Genomic DNA, 26,472 nt, shown 5'->3' on the forward strand with positions numbered 1-26,472 from the left:
CTGCCTTGGGAGATTTGGGTTGGCCACTAGGAAAAGCCTGGATTATAAACATCTATCCCACAACATCACCCAGGCACCACAAAAAAAACCAAAACAAAATATTCTTAAGTTATCTTTCTTATCTGAGCCTTCTCGAGCTGCTTCAGACCTTTCTCCCAGCCAACCACTTCTCCTTCTCCTAAGAGAAGCTGCACTGCAGGAGTCAGACAGAACAACCAGACACAAAATTAATATCCATAAAAAGACAATTTCTGACACTAATAAATATAATCTTCTCCCCTTCCAAGCTCTTTAAAAATCTGACATAATTGATCACCTCTTTGGCTTTGTTTTACAGATGCAGAGAAGATGCAAGAGAGCAGTGGGTTCAAGGGTGAGCTCACTGGAAGCATTGGGATAGGTGGAATAAGCATCCCTGGAAGTGTTCAGGGAACACAGGTCAGTGGTGGCCTTGGCCTGGATTCACTCAATGGTCTCAGAGCACTTTTCCAACCTAAATGATGCCATGATTCTAAGGTAAACCAGACTGTACTGGCAGGACCAAGATTCTAGTGTAATACCCATTTTCCATCCTCAAAGACAAGTTTTAATTTATATTTGGCTCTAAAATTTCCAACCACTACCACTAATTACCTTCCCTCCATTTTTATAATTATTCCCCCCCAAAATGTGAGAATCCCTTTGCAGCCATATCCTGAATATTGAAAACACCACTCCTTCCCATGGATTGCAACAGAATAAACATTTAAATTTCTCAGGGAGTCAATCATACCATACAAAGTTGGCACATCAGCAATACAGTATTCCTGGAATTAAAATCAGATGAGGGCAGAGATATCCTGTTCATGACAGATGGGTCAGGCTTCCCTGGGCTTTATTTGGTCAAATCCACTGTGCTGCAGGTTTTGGCTGTAATTTGTCACTTCCAGCCATGGTTCTTCCTTGTTCTCTAATATTAATTTTTCACCCAGATTCTGTTTTCTGGTCACTTCTGGGATTTCTGCTCTGGTCAAGACAGGAAATCCAAGGCAGGGTTGAGGAGTGGTTCCAGCCCCACTTTCCCATCAGGCAGCACAGCAAATCTCTCCCTGTTCTCTTCCTGTGCTCACACTGATGGATGGACCCAGATGGGGTTTAGAGACTGGGAAACAAGAAGATGAACAGTGCAAACGGAGGGGATCAATCCTCCCTAATAGTCCCTTCTTCCTTAAATATTTGGGAATCTTTGCTCTGAAACAAAGCAGTAGCAGGGAAGATGAAGGAGGGCCCAGGCTATATCTGTCAGCACAAAGGGAGATTTGGCAAGGAGTTTGTTTATCATCGTCTTTTTGTAATTTCGTGTTGGCAAGAGGCTCTGTGTTAACAAGCCCAGGAGCCTGAAAGTCTTCCCCATCCATAGGACAGGCAGACACAGTGGCATTCTCTCACTCCATGTGGAAACCAAGCTGCATGGAAGGAGAAAAATAGACTCCAGATTTATGCTGGGCTTGATGTGCCCCATCAAAACCTAGAAAATATATAGGGCAACTCGGTAGCACTTGAAAAATAAGCAAAAGAAGTTGCTGACTTTTGGGGGGAAAGCTGCCAAGTGATGAACAAACAGAACTCAAATTAAGAAATTAAGAAATTCACAGCAATCATAGGCAGAGCTCAGGCAGGGGTTTAACTTCCTAAGGAAATATGGGACAGCTCAGGCTTAAAAAAAACCCAGAGATGCACTAAACACAGTGGTGTTGCAATTATTATTACAAGCTTTCAAAATAGATTGTTCAAAGTGAAAATATGAAATTAAATAGTTGGTTGAAATGTCAAAGACTCACTTCACCACGTCCAGCTCTCAAAGAGTGAAGTGGAAGTGGAAGATGAGCTGTTCTACAGCTTGGTCCCTTCCCCTTGCCCACAACAGCTTGGCACTGTTTTCCCAAAGGTTAAGCAGCACTGGTGGGGATCACTGCCTGGTCACCACACCCCAAATCCAACCTGTGCCGTGTTCCTGGGCACAAGAGCCATCTTTCAGCTTGTAGATCCCTCCCAACCCAAGCCAGTCTGGGATTCCACGATCCTGCACCTATGCCCTACTGCTCTAGTATTTACCCAACTCACATCTTACTGGATTCCTGTCCTACTTGGCATTTCTTTCATAGACTCTGAGCCTAATCCTGCAGAAATAATGCAGTAAACCAACATAACAGAAAGCAAGCTTACACAGATGACCACGATAGAAATCTTTAAATGAAGGCTACAGATGTCTGTAAAGCTTTTCCTAGACCTCAAACACAAGTCAAACATTCCATACAGGAATTACCAGAGGTCAGTGGCAAACACTGTAAAAGAGACAAGAGCCAATAATCAGTGCATGTATGGCATGATCTCTAACACATGCAGTATGCACTCAATTAGCATATTCATATTTCATAACCACTGGAAAAGGAAAAGGCAAGAAGTTTCCAGCCTGCCATTACAGAAGATTTTGCAGTGCTTTTTATTCACCTAAACACCCGTTCAGGTTTCCAGTGAATACACCCAGCCCAGGAGGCCCAAACCAGGAATGCTTTTGCAGCAACACAAAGGAAAGGGCTGAAAGGCCACACCAAGTCAACAATTAACAATTCTCACAGATTTCTGGGCATTCCTTCCCAAACTAAAGAGTGGGAAGAGAAGTTTGAAGGAGCTTACAGCTTGCAATTTATATCAGGGAAAAAAGAACTACTAAATCCCCAGCCTATGATGGCAGGAAAACCCAGCTTTGCTTTCTTGTTTTCCATCAGGGGGATAAGACCAGTTTGGGGAACGAATGGCACAGCAGAAATTGCAGAGCAGCCATTCCCTTCTTCCTTTAAATAACAGTGAGTGGAAAAAAAAAAAAAAAAATTTGAAAAAGTCCTGGAAGCCTCTTGGAAATGCCTAAAAGGAAAAGCTTAGTCTGAAGCAGCCAAGCAAACACCAGCCTTGCTGTGTGAACATCTGTACTCATCTCCACTCGATCCCAGGAGCTGAGGAGCCACTTGAACAACCAGGACTTCAGCATTCACGTGTAGGTTCAATAATCACAAAATCAGGGAATGGTTTGGGTTGGGAGCAACCTTGAAAATCCTTCAGTTCTCACCCCTGCCATGGCAGGGACACCTTCCCCTATCCCAGGCTGCTCCAACCCCAGTGTCCAGCCTGGCCTTGGACACTGCCAGGGATCCAGGGGCAGCCACAGCTTCTCTGGGCACCCTGTGCCAGGGCCTGCCCACCCTCCCAGCCAGGAATTCCCTCCCAGTACCCCATCCATCCCTGCCTTCTGGCAGTGGGAAGCCATTCCCTGTGTCCTGTCCCTCCATCCTTTATCCCAAGTCCCTCTCCAGCACTCTTGGTGCAGAGCCAGGGGAACATTTGGACTCAATGTCCTTGGAGGCTGTTTCCAAGTTGAACAATTCCATGACTGTACCTATGACTGATAATTTAATTATTCTTAGAATTCAGTGTTGATTTTATAACACATTCAGGTGTAGCCAGAATAAACCCACCTGGTTTAAGCACACACAATTGTCTGTAGCCTCACAGCTTCATATTATAAACTCTACAGAGAAAAAGCCTTTTTATATTGCACAAAAGATCCCAGCACACATTACACGGCAATTCCATGATTTACAGTGCACACCCTTATTTGTGCCTTTTTTGAAAAAGAAGAAAAAAAAAATCAGGCCTTTGATTTGCAACCAATTTGTGACACATTTCTTTTCATGCTGATAAGCCTCATCTCTGTACATAATAAGGCTTTTTTTCTGCCATCATTTCTCCCTAACAATTCAATTTTCATCTTAAATGAACTCTATCAATCATACAACAGGTGCACATCACCTACTCAAGAGACAGATTTCCTTTCTGCAGATTTCTCTGTCCTCTGACAATGCCCAAATTTATAATAACTGTGATAAAACTCCCAGTCTTGTAAGGACTAATTTTGGTAAGATTTGCTCTATTTTTTAATGAATTCCCAAGTTTTTTTTCCATGCCTGGAAAATAAACTCAGTACTCCCAAAGATATTTTGTGAAATACTGGTGGCATGGTTTTTATTTCCTTAATGAACAACAGCAACTGAGTTTCTGTTTTCTGTTCAATGATTAATTCAGCTTTAAGAGATGATTCCAACAGCAAGGAAGAACTAAAAGGGGATCTAGAAGGAATTAAATATATAATAAGCAGCCCAGTATGCAGCACATGCTATGGCTAAGAGAGAAATCAGACTGGATGTGCATCCTCTGGAAGTGCAGTCCTAAGATGTTGGACAATGTGACCACCACAGGGAACACAGGGAAAGCACAGGGCAGGGCCTGGGCAATTTTCACAGGAATTGCCAGGCAACAGGAGCAAAAAAAATGTCCTTGAGAGAAAGAAAAGGAGGGCAAACTGTGAGACTAGCCACGACCTCTATGATCTGGAGAGCCTGGGAATACACACTTCAGAAAGAACAAATGTTACACAGCAAGACACTTCTCCAAGGTGCCCCCTTCTCTAGATGTTTTTCCCAAATTGACTTCTTTCAATAACTATAAAATGATCTGGTTATTCCTTTTCAATTAATAATAAGCCTTTAATCACTTTTGTAGTATGTATTTTATATTTTCATTTCTTTACCTATGTGAATTTAAACAGAATGGTGCCTGTATTTAGAATCAAAGCACAGTGAATGACACGCCATAAAGTATTTCCACATAAATTTCCCAGGGCACAGGTGTCTCACTGGCATTACTGGGGCTGTGCTATCCTACCACCATCCCTCAATGTGAAAAACACCTCTAGTGCAATTCCAAAGGAAGATAGAAGATAGACTAACCAAGGAGAGAAAGATGCATTTCTCTGGAAATTAAAACCCAGCTGTGCCCAGATTTCAGTATCAGCACAACAGTGTCAGATTTGTCCTCCCAGTGTGGCTGAGGGCTATGGAAATGTAATTACAAAGGCTTTTTGGGTGGCACTTTTAATTTCCCCCTCAGGCAGCCTGTTTGCCACAGGCAGCAGTTCATCTATGGGTGTTTAAGCCCTTGGCAGAGGAAGCCCAGGGTTCCCCTGCTCCCGCTCTTGATTTTTAAATGAACACGAGCCTGCAGGTGTGGATGAGCTGAGGTGAAGCTGATGCTGATATTCTCACATCCCTCCTTTGTTCAGCTCAGCCAACATTAAAAGCAGCTCTAAAAACATGAAATGTGTGCCTGCACGTCTCCTGGTCTTTTATGTGATGTAAAATACCTGTCCACTGGCTGGAAAGACAAAGGGAGCTCTGATACTGAAGGACAGGAACACCATTTGGGAAGGATTTCATTCTGCATTTTCACAGGAGAACACAACATCTTGGCACAAGCAAAATATTATTATTAGCAAAAGGTTCTTCACCCAGATGGAGCAATGCCCAGGCTCCCCAGGGAATGGACATGGCCCGAGGCTGCCAGAGCTCCAGGAGTGTTTGGACACTGCTCTCAGGGATGCACAGGGTGGGATTGTTGGGGTGTCTGTGCAGGGCCAGAAGTTGGATTTTGATGCTCATGGGTTCTTTCCAGCTCAGGATATTCCATGATTCTGTGCTCTATCAAGGCAGCCTTGTAGAAGGAACAGAGCAGAATTCCTATCCCCACCACAGCAGCAGCTCCATAGCTACAAACTCCTGAGCTCTTGCTGACCCAGGACTTGTAATCTCCTTCTGCTGGAGCATATTTGATACAAATGCTAATCCTCCTGATTTGCAATTCACTGCTGCCATCTGATCCTGAAAATCTTCTGCAGACATTAGAGCAGGGAAACAGAGAACTGAACATGAGACAGAACTGCTCAGGCTGTGCTGCCAATTACCAGCAATTAAGAGGGCACTCAAAAAAGCCCTCATCAGCCCCTGAACCACCTTGGAATTTGGAGCTGGCATCACTTACAAGCTTCTCGTGCAGAGGCACCTTCCACTATCCCAGGTTACTCCAAACCCTGTCCAACCTGTCCTGGAACACTCCCAGGGATCCAGGGGCAGCCACAGCTTCTCTGGGCACCCTGTGCCAGGGCTTCCCGCCCTCACAGGCAGGAATTCCTTCACAATATCTAATTTAAATTCACCCTTCTTCAGTTTAAAACTATTCCATCCTTTTCCTATCTCCTGTGCTGAATTCTTCTGCTGCCCATTTATAAAATATTGTGACAATCTTGAAAATCCTGAGATCAATAGGAAAGCCGTGTGAACTGAAGGAAGCTCCTGGAGGAATGCAGGGAGACTGTATCAGAAACTTAGAGGGAAATTACAGAGGCAGAGGGAATGCAAAAGCAGCAAGTGCATCTCTGAGTCCAAAAGAAGGATCAGAGGCTGAGTCATGGCTGCTATATTTGGTATAAATCCAGAGAAATCATTCCTAAAATAGGTTAACAAAATACTAAGAAGCAGAAAAAGGAAATTCCATCTTGAATATAGAGTGAAAAACTCCATCTCAGAGTGGTAAGGAAAGCCCTGGGGTCACCAGCATCCAAAGGGAATGAAATACTGGTGTAGCTGAAGAGGATCTTTGTTAAACATAATCCTGCAATTACAAAAGAGCCACACAAAAATACAACTCCATTTCCCATCTTGTAATCCAGTCTTTAACACTTGCTTTCACCAGGAAAGAAAAAGCATCCTGTTCTGTGGGGCTTTTTAAGGCTGTGCAGTGTTTGCTCAAAAAACAAAGTAGGGCTTCAGATGAGCAGCAGGAACTCCGGGGTTTACTTTCCCAGGGGTGATGAGAACAGTGAGTATGTGCAGCCCTGGAAAGGTTTGGGAACTCTCAACATTCCCAAAAAAAAAAGAGGCTCACAGCTGCTCCAGCAGCTTCTGCCCACGACCTCGGATCATTTCCTGCAAAGCTGCTTCACTGGGTGTTCACACATCCTGCTTTGGATCCTACACAGCCTGGGCAAATCACTCAGCTGAGTGGCTGTTAATTACAGCTGCACATGGCTTCTTTCTCAGCATCACATCTTACCCTGCTCTGGGTTGGTGTAACCTGATGTCTGTGCCCACATCCCACTCCCCAGGAGAGGGCTGGAAGCTGGGCTGCAGCTGCGGTGGTTTGGCTCCCTCCTGACCAGGATTTTGATTTTTTTTTTTTTTGACTGGGTTAATGAAGTGATCTGCTGGTCCATATCCCATATAATCCTACACGTTCCTGATATAAGCTAGAGACTTAATATATGGGTCTGTGTATTCCTGACAGAGCCATCACCAATCAATCCAAAGACATCAACTAACTGAGGTTCCAGGTTAATCCAAAGCTGCTCCATAGAATTAAATTTGTCCAGATTTCTAAACTATCTCATGACTCCTTTACCTATTCAACAAATCAGGAATATGGATCTCTGTGAAGCACAAGCACTGGTTTAACAGGAAGCCACAGACCTGAAGGTGACATTATACACAAAGTCCCAGGTCTGGCTGAGAGGAAGTCGGGAGAGATGCACTGAACAGGCCCTTCAAGCATCTAAAAGCTTTCTCTCTCTTCAGCAGGGAGGCTGAGGAAAGCCTTCTAGCCAGGGAATCCAGGGAATGCCACTCACTGCCTGTGCCTTGGCAGCTCCCCCCCCTCACCATCAGCAACTGCCGGGTTTTGCTCTGCTCCCTCAGCTGCAAACAGCCTGAAGATGAATCATTATGGATCCCTGAACTTGCAGAACAAGGAATCATTTTTCCAGCTCTAGTCTTCCATAACTTTTGGCTGGCTGGATCAGCAGGACCATACCAAGAACAGGTATTTCACCCAAAGATGTTACAAAGACATTGCCAGGTTTGGATACAGCAAAAGGACAAGGAATGATACAGAATCCCAGATTAGTTTTGGGAAGGGACTTAAAGTTCATCCAGTGCCACTCCCTGTCATAGGGACACCTTCCACTAGCCCAAGTTGCTCCAAACCCAATCCAGCCTGGCCTTGGACACTTCCAGGGATCCAGGGACAGCCACAGTTTCTCTGGGCAACCTGTGCCAGGGCCTCACCACTCTCACAGGGAAGAATTTTTTCCCAGTATCTGGTCAGAATCCATTCTCCATTAGGATAAGTGTGATTTACTTTCCTTTTTACACCTCTGTCAACAACCAATGCAAATTCACAGATTAGCAAGTTAGAAGTTCCTGTTCACAGCATTGGAACCACATTAAAAATATCCATAAACTTAAAGCAAATCTCAAAAGAAATCACAGAGATCTGCTATTCAAAAATGATAGGAAGAGACCACAGAGATGCTCCAAAGGCTGAAGCCAGGCTGGGAGAGCTGGGGGTGCTCACCTGGAGAGGAGAAGGATCCAGGGAGAGCTCAGAGCCTCTTCCAGGGCCTAAAGGGGCTCCAGGAGAGCAACTGCTTTCAGGAACCTTGGAATAAAGGGATGAAGCTTTTCAGGCAGCAGAGTCTAAGATGATCAGTCACATTGCACCAATTCAGCTTCCATCAGATTTTTGTGATTAACAGCAGAGTTGACCATTCCTCACTATCAGGATCACAGAATCATCCACAAATTTGTGTTGGAAGGTATTTAATGACTGCAGAAAAGATGCACGTTGGGTAAAGTATTTATATGCTGAGTGTGTCTATTTCCTTTTCATTTTTTATTCAAATTCCCAAAGTTTTTCCACATATGGGCCTTTGGGACCGCAGGGATGCTACTGGACTGTTGCACTGCTCCTGAGCTAATCCAGACAAACTTTTAGCAACTCTGAGGGCAGGAACTCCAATGTACAATTAATCCAATGGTGCTACAATTAATTCTCATTCTCTTCATAGTGATCTTAGTTCAGAGCAGCAAAACAAGACCAAAACATACTAAATCAGCCAACTGCCCCACTTAGGAGTTCCCTGGCCCAGAAATCAGCTACAGTCTGAGAAAGGGCTGGTGGTTGTCATGGCTTTGCTGGAATTCACTCAGATTTCTACATCATATCCAAGGCACCTTGGATAGGGTAAAGTTTCTTTGTGCTTCACTGAGATGCCAGTTTGGGACAGCTGCAAGGGCTCCTCTATTCCAGAAGTGTTCCAGTGGTTTGAGCAGATAAACAGTTGATGTTTCCTGGGATGAGACCAGTTGGGATGACCAGTAAACACTGTCCTTTTTAAGTGCTGCCAACATGTGTTTCAATGTCCCCTTCTAAATTAACCAGCACAACCTGAACTCCCAGCAACACAAAGCACATGGGGGAATTTTCCACTGGATTTTGTGTTCAGCACTTGCCCACGTCACACAAAGTGCCAGAAAAACAGACAGCACTGCCCAAATCCATCCTTCATTCACTCAGCCATAGAAGGGCACCGTGAACTCACGGCTCATTGCAAAGCCAAAGCTGCTCTTTACAATTCAGATGAGAATCTGGCAAACACTCCCCCTTTTTCCAAAGCATGAATCCTGCTTTTCCACTGCAGTCTCATCATACATAGGGCCAGCTGGGGGAGAGGTAATTAAAATTAATTTTTTTTTTTTCTGAAAGACAGGACCTGCATTTTATGCAAATCAATGCTTAAAATACAGTTTTAGGCTAGGATCTGCAGTTTAGTGATGCCACCTCAGAGAATGTTCCTTCTCAACCTGTCACTACCAGGTGAGTTCGGGCAGCTCATTTAATGCAGAACTAGAAGAAAATTGGATTCTTTAACCTGAATTTAATATTCATAATTAGGTTTTAACTTCAAAACGAGTTAAAGATGAAAACCAATTTTAAAATGTAATTCCAAGAACATATTTACTTATGGCTTTTGAGCTATGCCAAGGCCAGAGTTTGCTGGGTACCTATACCAGGAGCATATCCTACAAGGTATTTACCAAGAAATTCCAGGGGATTTCCAGTTATTAAAGAAAGACAATTTGACCTGACAAGTCCCTTTTCAAAGGCTTCCTGAAACACAGGTAAAAGAGCTGGGAATTACTCTGGGAGAGAGATTGAGCACCAGTAGACTTACAAAAGGCATCCCAACTTCCTGGGGTTCAGCATCTGACTGGCACCAAGAGGCTTTGCCAGCCCCAAATAAAAATAATAATGCAGCAGCACCCCCATCAGTGGCACAGTGCCTTCCCCAGTTATTCTCACCACAGTCACCCCAAAAAAGAGGAATTTTCAGGCTAAGTCAGAACACACAGTCGAGCAGCTTAAGGCACTTGAAATTTCTCTCTTTCTTTCCCCAGCTTCCCACAGATTTCTCTCATGACGTCCTTCCCAGCCAAGAACAGCAAATGGAAATCTGCTCCACATCCGTGTGAGATAATGGTCTAACACAAGTGGAAAGTATTTCCTTATACCAGGAGAAAACAGCCATCAACAAGACAAAGAGGTGGAATTGCTCATTCCCAAGTGTTTCCGGATGAGTAGGAAAAGGAAAAAAAAAAAAAAAAAAAAAGAGATGTTCTGGCTCTCCCTGGAACGCATCTGAAAGATATCACTTCTCCTACATCTCGAACAAACTGCCATCAAAAGCCACACGTGGTGTTCCTAACTTGGGAATACTGTACATTCCCTGCTTTATTTTGGGATTTCTGATGTATTTTTCCAATAGCAAGAGCTGTGTTTACCGTGAGGACTCCGAGGGCTGAGCACGCCGTCAGTCATCCGGAAATTCTGCAAACAAACAGCACTTCAGCTCTTCCCTGCCAAGAATAAAATCTTATTTGGGACAGGGAAAAAGCCAATGTGCTCTAAAATGAGTAGGGTGACATAGAAATTTGCATCTGTTCACAGGAGGATTTAAAATATGGATCATTTCATGTAAGAAGAGTCCAAAGGTGGGAAAATGAAAGGCAACACACTCTGCCTGTGGTCGGCTTGAGGAATGTGAGAGAACCCTCAAAAAATGGGAGAACAGGAGAGCAGGAAGGAGGATGCTCAGTGGAAAACAAAATAATGGGAAGCAAATGAGTCAAAATCCAAACCAAGAAGTGCTTAAACAAAACTACAGAACACCTTAAACAAGGCAGCAAGTAAAAAATAGCAAATAAACTGCTCCATGTTTATTCCAAGTATGGAAAGATTGGGCATTTCCAGAGAACTTCATGAAGGTAGAGAAAGCAAACATATACTAAAGTCAATAAAACCAAATATTGTTTACTTTAAAAGTCGAGGAAAACGTGGTATACCCTGTCCATGATGTGTTTGAAAATCCTTTATCACATTCAAATCTCTCACAATGTAACAGCAGAAGATCTGTCCTTATCTTTAACAAGTGTCCTAAGGATTATCATGGAATTAGCCAATGTCTCCTTTCCCATGAAGCAAAGTGGTTGGAATGCAGCAGTGCCCTCACTCAGATAAACAGACACAGCATGGGAAGCAAAATAACTCTACCCAAATCCTTCAATTGTGGCTAAAGAGTCCAGAACTGGGGAATAAACTACCTCAAAAAGCTACTTATGAAAGCCCCAGCGAGACAGTATTGAAAAATTAAAGTTATAGGACAATAGGAAAAAGGAATGTTATGGATTAGGGAGCAGTTAAGCAATAGGAAACAGCCTGGATTAAATGTGGGATTTTCAGACTCCCAAAAGTGTGACAGCAAGGTGCTCCCAGAGCCTTTACAGGGACCTGCAGCTGAAACTGGGAAAGAGACAGAAGAGACAAAGCAATGTTTGTGGAGATTAAATTATTCATAATAGTCATAATTAAGTTGGGAGATTCAGAGAGCCCTGAGAAAAGTGCAGAGAGTGAAATCATCTGCAGAGAGATGCAAGGTAATGTGTGTGTGCTGAATAAAATAAATCCTGCTCCTATTGCAGTGGCTGATGTTTTAGAAAGATCCCCTAGAAGCAATTTTCAGCTATCCAAAAATCACTTACGATGGAGCTTCTGAAATGCTTGATTGAATGCTGTAATCTTTGTATCCATGCAATGAAAATGAATTCCAAATCATTAAAAAATACATTAAACACTGCACTTATTTTTTTTTTTTCAAGATTAACAGCATTTCTGAGTTAAATTCCAGTGCCTAAAGGGGCTCCAAGAGAGCTGGAGAAGGACTTGGCACAAGGGATACAGGGAGAGGACACAGGGAATGGCTTCCACTGCCAGAGGGCAGGATTAGAACGGGATATTGGGAAGGAATTCTTGGCTGTGAGGGTGGGCAGGCCCTGGCACAGGGTGCTCAGAGAAGCTGTGGCTGCCCCTGGATCCCTTCAAGTGTCCAAGGCCAGGCTGGATGGGGATTGGAGCAGCCTGGGACAGGGGGAGGTGTCCCTGCCCATGGCAGGGGTGGGAATGGATGTTTTTTTATGTCCCTTCCAACCCAAACCAGTCTGGGATTCTCTAAAATCCAAGGGTGGTTCAGTGTGTTACTTGGATCAGGTGACATCATTGGAACAAAACAATCTGAGGGAAGAACAAAATTTGAAACTGGTTTGGTTCTTAAAAAATCACCTGGAGCTCAGCTCTGAAATCTTCTAGATCACAGAATTCCCAGATGGGTCAGGCTGAAGGGACCACAGTGGCTCATCTGGTGCCACCTCCCTGCTCCAGCAGGGCCATCCCAGAGCACAGGGCACAGGAAGATGTCCAGATGCTTCTGGAATATCCCCAGTGAGGAAGACTCCAAATCTCTCTGGGTGATCTGCTCATGTGTGGGCACTGCCCAGGGCAGAAGTTCTGCCTCACATCCAGGTGGAACTTCCTGGGCATCAGTTCCTCCCCATTCCTCTGGTGCCATGCTAGGTACCACGGAGCAGATGTGGGACACCTTTTCCCAGATGCATCTTTACATTTTAATTCCCTCTGCTCCAAATTCATCAGTCTGCAAAAACATTTAAGAGCCAGTAAAACTCATTTGTGTCTGTTCCCAGGCTGACCCTCATTTGTGAGCCACGGCAGAGCAACACAAAAACCGGATCATAAACCTGGCATTTGGGTTTTTCTTTTTTTAAACCACACCTATTTCACAGGTGGGACTAGAAAAGGATAAAGAAAATGGCACAAAAGATGACAACGGTGACGAGAACTGAAGGTTCAGCTCTCTGTGTGGCTTTCTGAGGAAAAAGCAGAATCAAAGGAGCAGACAGGAGGAGGAACTCTATAAAAACACACACAGTGGAAGGCAGAGCCACAGGGAATCCTGCAATGCTCTCCCTGCACTGGCAGCAAGCCCTGGAGCAGGGCAATGACAACAAGGACAACGTAAGGATAATTTTCTCCTCTTATTTTACCAACAGATCTTCCTACTATAAACTGATTTAGTTAAATTATCAGGAGAAAAGTGATGACCTTTCACTGCCCACTCTGCTCACATTATTGCCCATCCCCACGCCTCAGTGAGGTGCTGAAGGCAGCACATCACAACAATTTCTCTAAGCAGTGTTTGACTGATAACCTCCCATGTCCAAGCAATTCTGATTTTTTTTTTAATCAACATTAGCACCAGTCAATTTCTACATGGCACTCATTCAGCTGGGATCCTGCAGACACAAAGCCTTCATAAAACAAAAAGCTTTCTTTTTCCCCAATGAATTATTTTAAGGTCGTGAAAGGAAATTTTTTTTTCCTTGTAAAGCAAGCTGTCTTTTTGTTTGAGGATAAAGAATACACATGTTTCCTCTTGTGTAGAAGATATTCTGATTGCATGACAGAGATCCTGCTGATACACTTGCAGTGCCAAATAACCCTCAGGAAAATGAATTTTTCAAACAGTAAAATATATGGATTAACAGTTCGGAACACTCACACCCACTCTGTAATCCCCAGGGCTAAACCCAACAGATTCCTAGGCTTGTTAATTAGCTCCCATGCAGGAATGCAATGCCTTGGATGCAATAATGTGCAGTCAGGATGTGTTTTGTCAGTGCAGGGGCTCCCACAACAATGCAGCGCCTTGGCAGAGCGCCGCAAATTCCGACCAAAGGCTCTCCCAGCCCGGCCTGCTGGAGCTGCACGTGACAAATGAAGCAATGATTCACAACTGAACTGCAGCGAGATGCTCTGGCAGGCCATGAGCACCGTGGGGATGGGAATTTGCCATTCCTGCATTCTGGCAGCTGGGGGAAGGGAGCCCAAGGGTGCGCTGGTGACGTTCCGGGGTCATTGTTCCACCCCAAGAAGAGCGGGAATGGAGGGCAGGATGAATAAGCTGCAGTGGTTTTCCCACACAGCACAGTTACACCCAATTACTGTCCCCAGTCTGCAAACTGTCTTCCTCTAATCCTTTTTAAACTAACAAGAGAATTGGCTTCTCACTCTGAAATCCCACATTATTTCAGTATTAAATGCAAAATACTTAGGGGCTCCAGCCCAAGTCCACCAGAGGAACCAAAGCTATCAGCTTGTAAATCCCTATCCAAGCCTTTAATGAGCTGGCAAAATAATCCAAAAGCAGTACCTGGGAACAACAGCAAATCTCTTTATTGGTAACTTCTGATGAATAATCAGCTCTTTTCCAGGCACTTCTGCTGAAGGAACACCTTTCAAACCTGACCTACCCAAAGACAAGGCAACAGCAGTTCCACAGATAGAGAGTGCTGCTTGTTTCCATAGAATCCCAGAGTAGTTTGAATTGGATCCATCTCATCCCCTTCCATGAGCAGGGACACCTTCCACTAGACCAAGCTACATTCTGAGAAGAGCCTAGAGAAGAAACAAGGAACTTCACTTCAAGGTGGCCTCACAAGTTATAAGTAATTAATTATCCCCCAATCACCACAACCCTCAGACCAAGACACCTTTCCTGGATGAATGACTTTTTAGGGAGAGAATCCTGGACAGAAATCCTGCTGATAAGGCCTAGCATAAATATAGAACAAACTGAAAGTGCACTTACTGACTTGCAGCCACCTTCTGCTTTTTGAACTTTGCAATCTTGACATTAAAGATGTCTTAATTTTAACTTGAAATGACACACTCAGCTGTATGGAACACACGAAACACAATGATTCTCCTTGTTCCAAGGTGTGGCAGCCAGGCACAAGGAGCATGCTGAAGTGCCAAGGAATTATCAGCCACAGTGTCCTGACAGGACAATTTTAAAAAATGGACAATAAATGTGGGTAAGGAACTCCAAAAGGAGAGAGAACTTTGGGCAGAAAGAATTTGTGATTTTGCTCTGCTATCAATTTGTCTTCAGTTTTCCCAATATTTTGCACCTAACCTCTCCATTACACAACCAGAACACATCCAAGGCTAAACAGGATCCTAATGATCTCCCATTAGCTAAACTTCCCAGCAGAACACTTCCAAAGAAAGAAGAGGTCAAAACCTGCAATCAGTAGAAGGAAAACTTCAAAGGATCAGGAAACCAGCTAAATTGTTACTTTTCCTACTCCAAATCTTTAGCTTGTAGGGACCCACTCCCCCATGGAAAAGCTGCAAAACGTGGACCAAAGAAAGGCATTAAATAACCATAAAAGAAATATAAAAGTTTAAGAACAGCTGCTGTGTAATATCTCCTGACTGGATACAGCATGAATATGGGGAGAAAAAAGAGATTTTACATGCTTGGTCTGTATAGCAACAAGAACTCACTCATCCTGTTTCACTGACTCTGCTCCAAAGGGGCACAGACCACCTACTCCCAAATTGGACACATCCATCCCAAATTGTATGGGGGGTTTCACCCACTGAGCAATGGCAGATTAGGAGGCTTTGAGGACAATGATGTGGGATGAAAAGGAGAGAGGGGGAACCCTCAGCCTTGAATGAGCACGTGGAACACCAATGTCTAGACAGTGCTGACACCTTTGTCTTTGGGAAGAGGGATTAGGGAAGCAATCTGGCTGTGCTGTCCCTTGTTTGAGATGAAACCAGAAGACACTTTGGGCTAAAGGGCTGGCCCTGTTCCAAAAAACCACTTTATTATGAAGGAGCTGAAGAAAAGGAGGTCTGTAAGAGTGAGAGTGAGGTTTCTGCCTGGCAGTCACAGCAATTAAACGAGCTGCCTTGATGATGAGGAAAAAAACATCTGAATAAAACCCAAAGCCTCAAAAGAGCAGGAGAAAGTAATTTGAAGAGTAGGTCAAGCCTCCTGAGGGGATTACCTTTCCAGTTTGAGACTTAATGCTAGAGACATGCTTGGAAAAGCTGACCAGTGAGATCCTGCTGATCCCACAGATCACCCCGTAACGTCTGGATGCTCCAGCACCAGTCAAGTGTTAAAAGGGATGTGGGAAAACCGAGTGAATTAGGATCAAAACTGGCAGAACTAGAAGGTTCCTTCCCTTCCTTCCATCCTCCCTTTCTCCCTTCCTCACTGTGAGATTGCTGGGTTAAAATGTGTCTCATCAAATCCAAGATCACATAAGAAACTTGAAAGATCCACTTCAAAGAGCTACTTTAGCAAACAAAGCATTTAAGTCAATTTAATGCTTCTCATACTGGAAAGAACCACTTCCTTCAATGGGAAAGGAAAATAAATACTGGAGATACAAAGCTGGGAACATTTGTGGGAGCTGGGAATAAGCAAGCCCAGGATGTGGCTGTGAAGAGATGGGGAGCTCACACTTTCCTGGCTGTTCCAGCGCTTCCAACACGATAGACTTCTCTCCAAGGATGTGCTGACTGAGAGTGAAAAACTAAACAGAAACTCAAAGGCTTTCACTCTTACCCAAAAATCCATCTGCCAAACACGACAGACACTGGAAACTCACTGCCCCGAGGACTTGGATGTGTTCAGGGAAGGCAGGAGAGAATATAGCTCTTAAATACCTCTGTGCCTCTAAAGATATTTGTCATTTCAGATCTGTGCTGCTGTTAGGAACCAATTTTTGCTAAAAATGCATTTAAAGGCAGTTCCCATCTCCCTGAATATCCAGAGGATATTTCCAGCTCAATACTCCAAAGTCTTACAGGTACCACTATCATCTCTCTAGGCATACAGGAAGAAGCAAGGGAGAAGGAACCTTCTAGTTCTGCCAGGAAATTAAGGCAGAGCTGGAGGACCCAACTGTTGGCTCCTTAAGGACAAGCTGGGATGGAAACTCAATCCAACCTTCTTTTTATGGAGCACTTAATGTGATAATATCTTAGAGAGATGGGAACTTTATACAGACAGAGGGAAATCTTAATTCTCAAACAGACCAGAGGCAATCATCAAAATTACAGCAATAGAATAGGTTTTTTTGCAGTCAAGCATAATTATGCAAAGTCTATTGGAAAGACAGCTTAGGCTATAATTTGCATTTCAATTAATTTTCAAATTTTTGTGTGGACAGTTGATGGCCAGAAAGGGGAAGTACAGGAACTACCATACACTGAAATACACTCATCAGTACAATATAGGATTTCCAAGGATACAACACAATGTTCCAAGATTTTGGGGATTTTGGTTTGTTTCTGATTACCCTGTAGAAAATAGATAAAGATGTAGAGGAAAAGAAAAAAACCACCAGTGCTACCACCTGGTTCTGCTGGGTGGTACAAGAGGATGAGAGGCAATGGGAAGAAACTGGAATGAAGGAAGTTCTACCTGAATGAGAGGAAGAACTTTACTGAGAGGTGACCACACACTGGAACAGGCTGCCCAGAGGGGGTGTGGAGTCTCCTCCCCTGGGGACAGTCAAAATCCACAATTTCAAGGACTGTGGGCACAATCCTGGATTATCTGCTCTTGGGGATCCTGCTGGAGCAGTGAGGTTGGACTGGATGACCTTTGTGTTCCTTCCAAGTCCAGCCCTTCTGGGATTCTGGCATTCACAGGCAGCAGAAGCACTGCACAACGGGCAAAAGGAGAATATTTTCCTTCCTGAGGTTTACCAGGGCCCACAGCAAATCCTCAGGATATAATTCCTGCCAATCTGACAATCCCAAGTTATCACTTCCACATGTTAAAAACGAACATTTCTGTACTGAAATATCTGCAAAGTTCTGCCCAATTGCTTTACAACTTCATTGATTGTAATTGGCTCTTGCTCCTTCAGCCTAAGAATTTCACACAAAATTCCAATTATGCAATCCAGCATGAGACAGCCAGAGATACAGACCCTCTAACAAGCTTAGGCAAAAATCAAAGGGCTAAATCAAAAACTGGCTCACACCAAGTCTATTCTTTGTGCAGTCAACCAAGACTAATTAATGCTTTTAATGGTAGTTTACCCCTTTTGGCGCCATAAATCAGAGCAGGCAGCTTTTCTGAATTAACAAAAGAGTCTGTGAAAGGTGTAGCTCGTTAAGCACACTCCCAAATTCAAATGCACTTAATCAGAACCAGGTACATTGAGCAGGACTGTACTCCAGGAGCAGAGTAATCTGCAGGCTGTACACAGGGAACATTCATTCATCAACACAAACAAGGCTGGCACACCAGGAAGAGGGCCTGAATTATACATCTGAGAGAAAGGCCCCTGCTTTCCAGCACGGCTTTTGTGAGGGCAGGAATGTGGAGCACACTGTGGGAAGGCTGTGGAAAGGTGGAGGGGACAGGGAGGATGTTTCCCAGAAGCTCACCTCAGCCACAGAGTCCTTGCACAGAGCACGCTGCTGTTGCTGCTGAGCTCCTGGAGCAGCTCCACACAAGGCACCGAGCTGATCACAGGGATGGAGCAGCTCTGCTGCGAGGAAAGGCTCAGACAATTGGGATTGTTCAGCCTGGAAAAGAAAAGCTTTGGGGTGACCTCATGGCTGAGTGAGACTCTTTACAAGGGCCTGGAGTGACAGGACAAGGGGGAATGAAGCCTTCTCTCAAACTCACAGAGAGGTTTACACTGCATCTTAGGAAGAAATTCTTCCCTGTGAGGGTGGCAGGCCCTGGCACAGATTGCCCAGAGCAGCTGTGGCTGCCCCTGCATCCCCAGCAGTGTCCAAGGCCAGGTTGGATGGGGCTTGGAGCAACCTGGGACAGTGGAAGGTGTCCCTGCCCATGGCAGGGGTGGCACTGGATGAACTTTAAGGTCCCTCCCAAATCATTTGGGGATTCTATGATGTACCTAAATACCCTGTAATATATCACATAGGCAAAGTTCTTCCTTGTAGAAGGTGATGAATTTATAAAGATGAATGACCTAGCATTTCATCCTAGGCAACACTCTTGAAAATTCTTTTCTGAGTCAGATCCACTCCTCTAAAAAATCCCCTTTTAAAATATTTTTGCCACAGTTTCTTCCCAATATCCCATCCATCCCTGCCCTCTGGCAATGGGAAGCCATTCCCTGTGTCCTGTCCCTCCATGCCTTGTCCCCAGTTCCTCTCCAGCTCTCCTGGAGCCCCTTTAGGCTCTGGAAGGGGCTCTGAGCTCTCCCTGGAGCCTTCCCTTCTCTAGGTGAGCACCCCCAGCCTGGCTCCAGAGCAGAGGGGCTCCATCCCTGGGAGCAGCTCTGAGGCCTCCTCTGGACTCTCTCCAGCGACTCCACATCATCCTGCTGATGTTGGGGGCCCCAGAGCTGGATGCAGCACATAACTTGGCTTGACAGAAATCATGTTCCATATCACATGCTCTCTGAAAGGAATTTTGTTCTCCAAAACAGGGCTGGCAGTGCAGGAAAACTTCAGATCTGTGAACAAAGGATTTTCTCCTGCACTAGAAACATTCACTAAATGATGATCCCAACAGCATCGAAGTGTCCAAGGGCTGCTGGCAAAATGCTCCACTTCAGCTCTGGATCCAGTGCATTCCCATCTCAGTGAAGACCCCACTAAACTGGCAGAAATGCTCAGGAGACTTAAAGTCCAGCAATTTTCCACATGAGTTCAGAAACATTGAGGAGCAGAAGTATAAAGTCCAGGCCCAGTTCCAAATTCCACTCACACACACTGGATAAAAACCAGCCTAATGTAAAAACACATTTAAAAATATTTACATCAAACCAAACCATTACAGAGATAAGAGAGGTATTTATAGAAACACATGGATTTTACACACACACCGTGTTTAACTATTTAATTGCTGGAATTTCAGTTAGGTTGTGGGGCAGTGGGGTATTTCCCAAGCAGGAAACAACCCAAGTAAGCTAAGACATGGGGCACTCACACATTCAAGTTTAACTCAATTTGCTCCAAATTTTCATATCTGAATGAACACTGAGTATAACAGGGAGGGCTTCAACTCAAAATAAAGTTACCCAAAAGCAAATATCTGAAGTGGCTGCTGGAGATCCCCAGCAGGGCAATCCCAGCCTAGAGAGCAACCCTGATTTGCTTGGTCAGCCAAGTCTCCACAGGCTCCATCACTTCCACTCTTGAGCTTAAAATTTCTTAATCTGGAGCTGGATTGGGCCAGGACCCCTTGGAGCAGGATCTTTCTTATGCAAAGCCAACACTTCACATATTCCTACTTGACACACAGTCTTGTTCTCTGGATCTCCCACCAGCTCCAGTCTTTCTTCGTGTTCTTTCTCTCACCTCACCACCCATCAAACCCACCTTTGGCTTTGCCTCTCTCCTTCCACAGCCCTGGATTTCTGCTTCTCAGACCCCAAAAAGCTGCACACAGCCCAAATGTGGGAAACCATACAGAAATAAAGGGATAGGAGCAGCATCAAAGTCCCTTTTTAAAAAAATTTATCCTTTTTTCTAGCATGAAGAGGGGAAAAAGGGGAAGCAGGAGATGGATAGGGGATCACTGTTGTTGCCTCAAGGCTGGCACAAGCAAGGAAAAGCTTTTCTGAAATCCTTGGCATTTTCTGTCCCATACCACCAAAGCTAGGGTGACTTTGTCTGTACCCAAAGAGGAGGCATTGATTTAGGGCAGCTTTACCCAAAGCAGGGCTGGAGTGCTAAATTATTGTGAGGATAAGGGTCAGAGCGTGCCCAAAGGTTTGCAGCGGACCCAAGAGCAGCTGACATTTAAAGTTCATGTCATTAAGTGAACAGCAAAACATATAAAATATAAAAAACCATACAGAGTCATATTCCTGCACAAGAACAGCTGGATGGGGTCAGACAGACACTTCAGCCTCCCCTGTGTCTTCTGTGCCCAACAGGGAAGTGTGAATCCCTAAGGGAAAATTGAAGGGCAGGCACACAGGGACATTTTCCCAGCATATTTTCCAGAGGGATTTCCTGAGGGGGGGGGGGGTGTGTTCCTTTTTCACAGCTCCTGTAGATCACGTTCTCCTACTGTTATAACATATTATATTCTCTTAAATATATATATGTGTGTGTGTATATAAATATATATATTTATATGTACAAGCTCAAAGGGCCTGACCTGCTCAGGTCTCATCATGTTGGGCGCTATAAACCAAAATAAGGAGTTAAGATAGAAACTGCTCCAACTAAATTACACTGCAAAGTTTGTATTTGAAAATATTGTTTCCAGCTTTCATCTTCCAAGAAATAAAACTGTTAGAAAACAACTTGCCTGTCTCCAGGCAAATGACAGAAGTTTATATCAGGAATCGTGTCTGTGCCAACCTGGGGATTTTGACCCAGCTAATGAACACAAGTCTCCTTTTTAATATAAAACAAAAAAGTATTATTTACTAGGAAGATATTAAGACTAATAAACAATAAAAAAAGAACCCCTCTCACAATTCTTTATAGGAACAGCACATAAGCACTGTGTGTTTTACTCAAGCTGCTGAAGACCTGATGTTTATTAACTTTTCAAATCAACACAATAAAATACACTAGGCACAGAGTGTTGCTGAAGCTTCAGCTTATGCATTTCTTGACCCAGAAATCACTTCTCATTTTAAAATGTAAAGTGCTTCTGTAGCAAAGTTCATTTAATAGAAAAAAGCATCCAAACCGTATCAAACAGCAACAACTGCAATCCCCAAGGCATCCAAGGCTTTCCTGTCTGGAGGGAGCAGGGAAAGGTTTTGGGAGGAGTAGCTAAACCCAAGTGCTATGATTGAAGGGCACAAAGACAGGATAAAGTGTTACCTCTTGGATGCGAGCTTCCTTGGGATGGAGATAATCCGGAGAGGAGTGTGCCTGGGCAGGGAGTCTTCACAGCATTCCAGAGCTCTGCAGCAGCAAGGACAGAGAGAGAGAGAGAGAGAGAGAGAGAAACACCCGTGAGGCTCTGTGGAAAACCTGCCCGAAGAAAACACAGCTCTCCCCAGCTCAGAGTGGTCTTCACCTCCACTGGAGCAGAAGGAGAAATGGGACATGTAAGAAATGCAGGCAAAAAAAGGAGGAGCGCTGGAGACACTGGGTAAGGGGAGAGGGAAGGGACACCAGAGCTGGCAATAAGACCAAGGCCTTCCCAGCTTTCCTGAGGGAGAAAACAAAGTCCAAGCTTTCATTTAAATACTTGTTTACCAGCTATTTGTCAGGATTTGGGACTAAACAGATTTTAGCCTGAGTTTTACATGTTACTCCTACATCCTTCCTTCCCAGCTGACACAAAAGCTCAGAGAACTGAAAATGAAATCCCTCAAAATGAAGTGCAGCACCCAAAAAAAGCTCTCAAGGCACTCCACATGCTTTATGCATTATAGGGAGGAACAGAAACCCTACTGTTCCCAAAGCAGGACCAGCTCCTCGGAACAGTTGTTTATTTTAATCAACCCAGTACCAAAAGGTTTACATTAAATATTTTTTCATGGTTTCTAACCACTGATCCTGTATTAGTTTACATTCACTCAAAAAACACTCTGGGGGAGAAAGCAGGAGGCAGAAAACATTGAATCCAGTAAAACAACTGAGGATTTTTTAGGGAGTGCTGGTACATCCCACCTTTCCCTGTAGAACTACACCAGCAGACCCTTCAAGCCAGCTAATGAAACAGCATGAATTTGTAAATGAACAGAAAACAGTAAAATCTTCATTTTTATTGAACCTTTCTTTTTCCTGTCTCCTGCAGGAAGCCACCACCACCTGCCATGAGAGATGGCATCCTTGGAGAGAAGTCAAAACCCACCCTGCTGATGCTCCAATATCCCAGTAATCCCAACACTGGTGCTAGCAGGAGCATGAGCACACTCAGGGAAACGGGTCAGAAACATTTCTACCTGTTGCTTCCACGGGTGCTTGACTTCTGTATTTCCACATTATAAGAAGCATAGTCATTGTTTGGAATTTAATTCTGGTTTCAGGCTTTTTGACTTGTTTTTATGGCCCTTCAATGCAAAGATAGAACCCTAAAATATCTTCAGGAGAGAGAGGGAAGCATAAGTGAACTTCAGCAGAGACAAGGACTTGACAAATCTCATCCCATCAAGCTCTGCAGTGGCAAATTAGTCTCTCTCTGAGCACATTCTGTACTCCAAGTAGCCTCAGTGCTTCAGGAGATACCAAATATAACACAGCCCCATTTTAACTTCCTTCCAGGAATACACACACTCATTTATTAAGAAGACGTGGGCTGCAGCTCCACTTCCAACAGCTTCAGTAACATTTTGTAAAATTAAACAAATTATTCCTTTTGTGGTAAGAAAGAAGCTGAAAATAAGTGCTCAAGCAAATGGGGGAGAAAACCACCTCCCTCACATCATCCACCCGCCCTGGATTTCGGGAAAGCAAGCCTTGCCTGCTGCACCAGGCTCAGCATGAACCACGGGATCACCAACAACTCCTTCTGCTGCTCTCCCACCTCAATCCCCACACCTTTATCAGTATTATTTCATTTCAGAGCTGCTTTGACAGCCCAGTTTGCTCCAAGTCCACATTTTGGAATACTTTCACATCCTTATGTTTGGATAAACCAAGGAAGTCCGTAGCTCTTGCTTACAAGCACTAAAAGTGTGTGTCCAATGGTGCTGAATCTCTGGAGATTTTCCAGGGTTTGGCAGGAGGACAGCACTGCCACAACCCTTAATGTTGGTTTCTCCAAAAAAATCCAAGGGATTCTCCAAACATTCCCCCTTTTGTTCAGCTCTGGCTGCTACAGAGAGGGAGAAGAACAGTCCCCACCTCTCATTAACCTTGGTGATGGATCTTTCTTTAGCTGCAACAGCATCAATATTTGCTTGCATTGTGCTGCCACTCAGCAGATTAACCCTTTTTGGATTTTTTTTTTTTTGGCTCCTTTTCTGTTTTTTTCCTGACCAGAAGTTAAAATTATTCAGTTGAGAGTGAGTGGATGCTGGTGCTGCAGAGAGAAGCTGTGATAAGCTGCAGAGGAGGAGGCTGTCCAGCTGCCAGCACACATCACTACCCTCTGCCACCACTCAAAATCCAGCAGGGAACAGTCAAGATTGACCAAATTTGGGTGTGTTTGCAGAAAAACAATCAGTCCCAATCAGTGTCTTTGAGTGGAAGTGTAAAGACATTCATTAAAGAACGAGAAAAACCAAATGAATTTGTGAGAAGGTATTGATTTGGAAAATCTAGGGAACTAGCACAACGTTGAGAAGTCCTGTTGGCACAACCTTGTTCATCAAGAGTGTGATCTGGGATTAAATCAGGGAAAACTTCAAGAATACAGAAAAAACAGCCCTGCCTGCCTGTGGGGCAACCTGTGCCAGGTCCTCACCCTCTCAAAGCCAACAATTCCTCCCCAGTATCCCATCTAACCCTGCCCTCTGGTAGTGGGAAACCATTCCCTGTGTCCTGTCACTACAACCTCCTGTATAAAGCCCCTCTCCATCTTTCTTATCAAGTTAAGCAAAGACACTAAAGCAGGTTCCTGCAGCCCAGAATTCCTCCTTCCCTTCCCACTTCCTCCTTGGCAGGAATGGGGATTGGAGATATTTCCCCCTGCAGGTAAAGAAATTAAATCCATTAATATTTCCTAAGATTACTGCAGCTACTAAGTAGGGAAGCTCATTCCCTAATATCTTCATCAACTCCATGTACTATTTCAAGCAGCAAAACAAGATTTTTAATTCTATCCTTCCTCCAATTCCCCAAATTTAGTTTTCTTTTGTTTTACAATGATGATCTTACTACAATTATTCTTCTATATTTCTCTTTTAATCCATTATTTTGATTCTTCTTTCCACAAAAGTGGACTCCAGTGCTAGAAGCAGATTATAAAATAGATGGAGTTAATTAGGACGTGGTGATTAAAACACTTGCTTTGGTAGATTGCAGGGGGTTCTGATAAAATAGTGGTAGCATTAAAATACACTCCACAACTGTTTATCAAAAGAAGACAAAAATATTCAGCAAATGTCTTGAAATTCTGCAGGGTTAAATCCTATTCCACAACATTTTGGGTTTAGCCCTCTGAGTAATCAAACCCCACAAAATGGAAAGGGAAAAGTTCCCAAAAGTCAAAGTGCACCTTTTTTACTGCTCATTTTCAACAACTTTCTCAAACTTCTTCTAGAATTGACTCTGGAATAATTATTTTCCCTTGTGCAAGTTATATATTATAAGACATCTTGGGGTTTTGAAGTCACAAATAACTCTGTAATGAAAAGAAAATAATTTCATTATCTAAGATTATTGTTAATTGAAGGAAATATTAACTGTACTACTGACAACAGTCAACCTCCAGAAAGTGCAGCATTAAAAATTATATGCAGCCATTGTCTTAGAAATAAAAATAAATCTTTCAGTGAGAGCAGCCTCAGTGTGACCTTTTCCTCTATTAAAAAAAAATTCAAAGCAAAACACTCCAACACAACCCTTCCCTGCATTACAAAAGAGGGATTAATGAGAATCTGTTTGGACATTGGGAAAAACCCTGGCAGGTTTATTGTGAAGGTTAATTCAGACACCTTTACTCATACAGGGGATGGAATTAAAGGAACAGAATTTAAAGGCAATAGTGAAGGCTGTGGTGCTAAGCTATGGGCAAGGAGACACCACAGAGACGATACCAGAGACATTTGTCATGGAGCCTAATGCACTTAGGACCTAAATTCTGGAAGAATAGGGAAAAATGTTAATGAATACATACAGATTATCCAGAACAGATCTGAATTCCATTCTGCTCAGGGCACATTAAAAAAAAAATTAAAAATTGAAGATCCACCTGGAGCAACTGGAAGCGAAAACATCTGTGCAAATACCTAGCAGGAAATAAAGGCATGGAAAGAAATAATTTTGGAAGGCAGAGAACATTGCAGGAAACCACAGGGTCATTCCTGGCTGGAAGCACCTTCCTGTCTTTCCTCTCCTTAAAAACTGGCAATTGCCTTTGTGCCATCAGGACTGGCCCAGAGCTGTACCGAGACTGGATTAGGGAAGGGAGCCAGGTTAAAAATATCCTGGGTTTGCTGTTCCCTGATCTGGTTCACCAGATGGACCTGGGAGAGCTGGACCAGCACAGCCCAAGGGAGCCCAGCACTGGGAACAGGCACACAGGAGGAGGGAAGCTCTCAGGGACAGCTTCATCCCAGAGTTAGGAAGTACAGCACACAGGCAGGAGAAGTGGCATGGAGCAAGAGGCACAGCACAAGCAGGAATTCACCCTTGGATTCCCCTAACACTGATGAGGCCCTGGAGGGAAAGGCTCCCAGGGCTGCTTCCAGCTCCTGAGCTTTCTCCTGCCAAAGACCCATCTCCTGCACTCGTCTGGGCCAACTGCTGGGAGAACTGGAATTGGTGGGAATCACCAGCAATGGCTTTGGCCAGGCTGGAGGGGAAGGAGTTTTTAAAGAAGATGGTGAAAAGGGCCACGTGCTTCAGCATCACCCTGCACACATCCACCATGGGAAAACATCCCTCCAGGAAAAATCCATGGAACAACACACAATGACTCAA

General features: G+C 44.0%; 1 protein-coding gene across 7 annotated transcripts in view; it reads right to left on the minus strand.

Annotated features, from left to right (window-relative positions):
• The window catches only part of FAM168A (family with sequence similarity 168 member A), a 129,111-nt gene that overhangs the window by 68,335 nt on the left and 34,304 nt on the right, over nt 1-26,472 (minus strand). For 4 of the 7 annotated variants that reach the window (XR_015801073.1, XM_088158695.1, XM_088158718.1 and 1 more), the window contains one exon: nt 21,757-21,840. The gene's annotated coding sequence lies outside the window, so the exon portion shown is untranslated. Of the gene's footprint in view, nt 1-18,378; nt 18,520-21,756; nt 21,841-26,472 lie in introns of those variants that run through there. The other 3 variants (XM_088158705.1, XM_088158713.1, XM_088158726.1) reach the window with 2 other exon arrangements.

Source organism: Sturnus vulgaris, chromosome 2, assembly GCF_052056855.1.
Source record: "Sturnus vulgaris isolate bStuVul1 chromosome 2, bStuVul1.hap1, whole genome shotgun sequence".
Taxonomy (NCBI): domain Eukaryota; kingdom Metazoa; phylum Chordata; class Aves; order Passeriformes; family Sturnidae; genus Sturnus; species Sturnus vulgaris.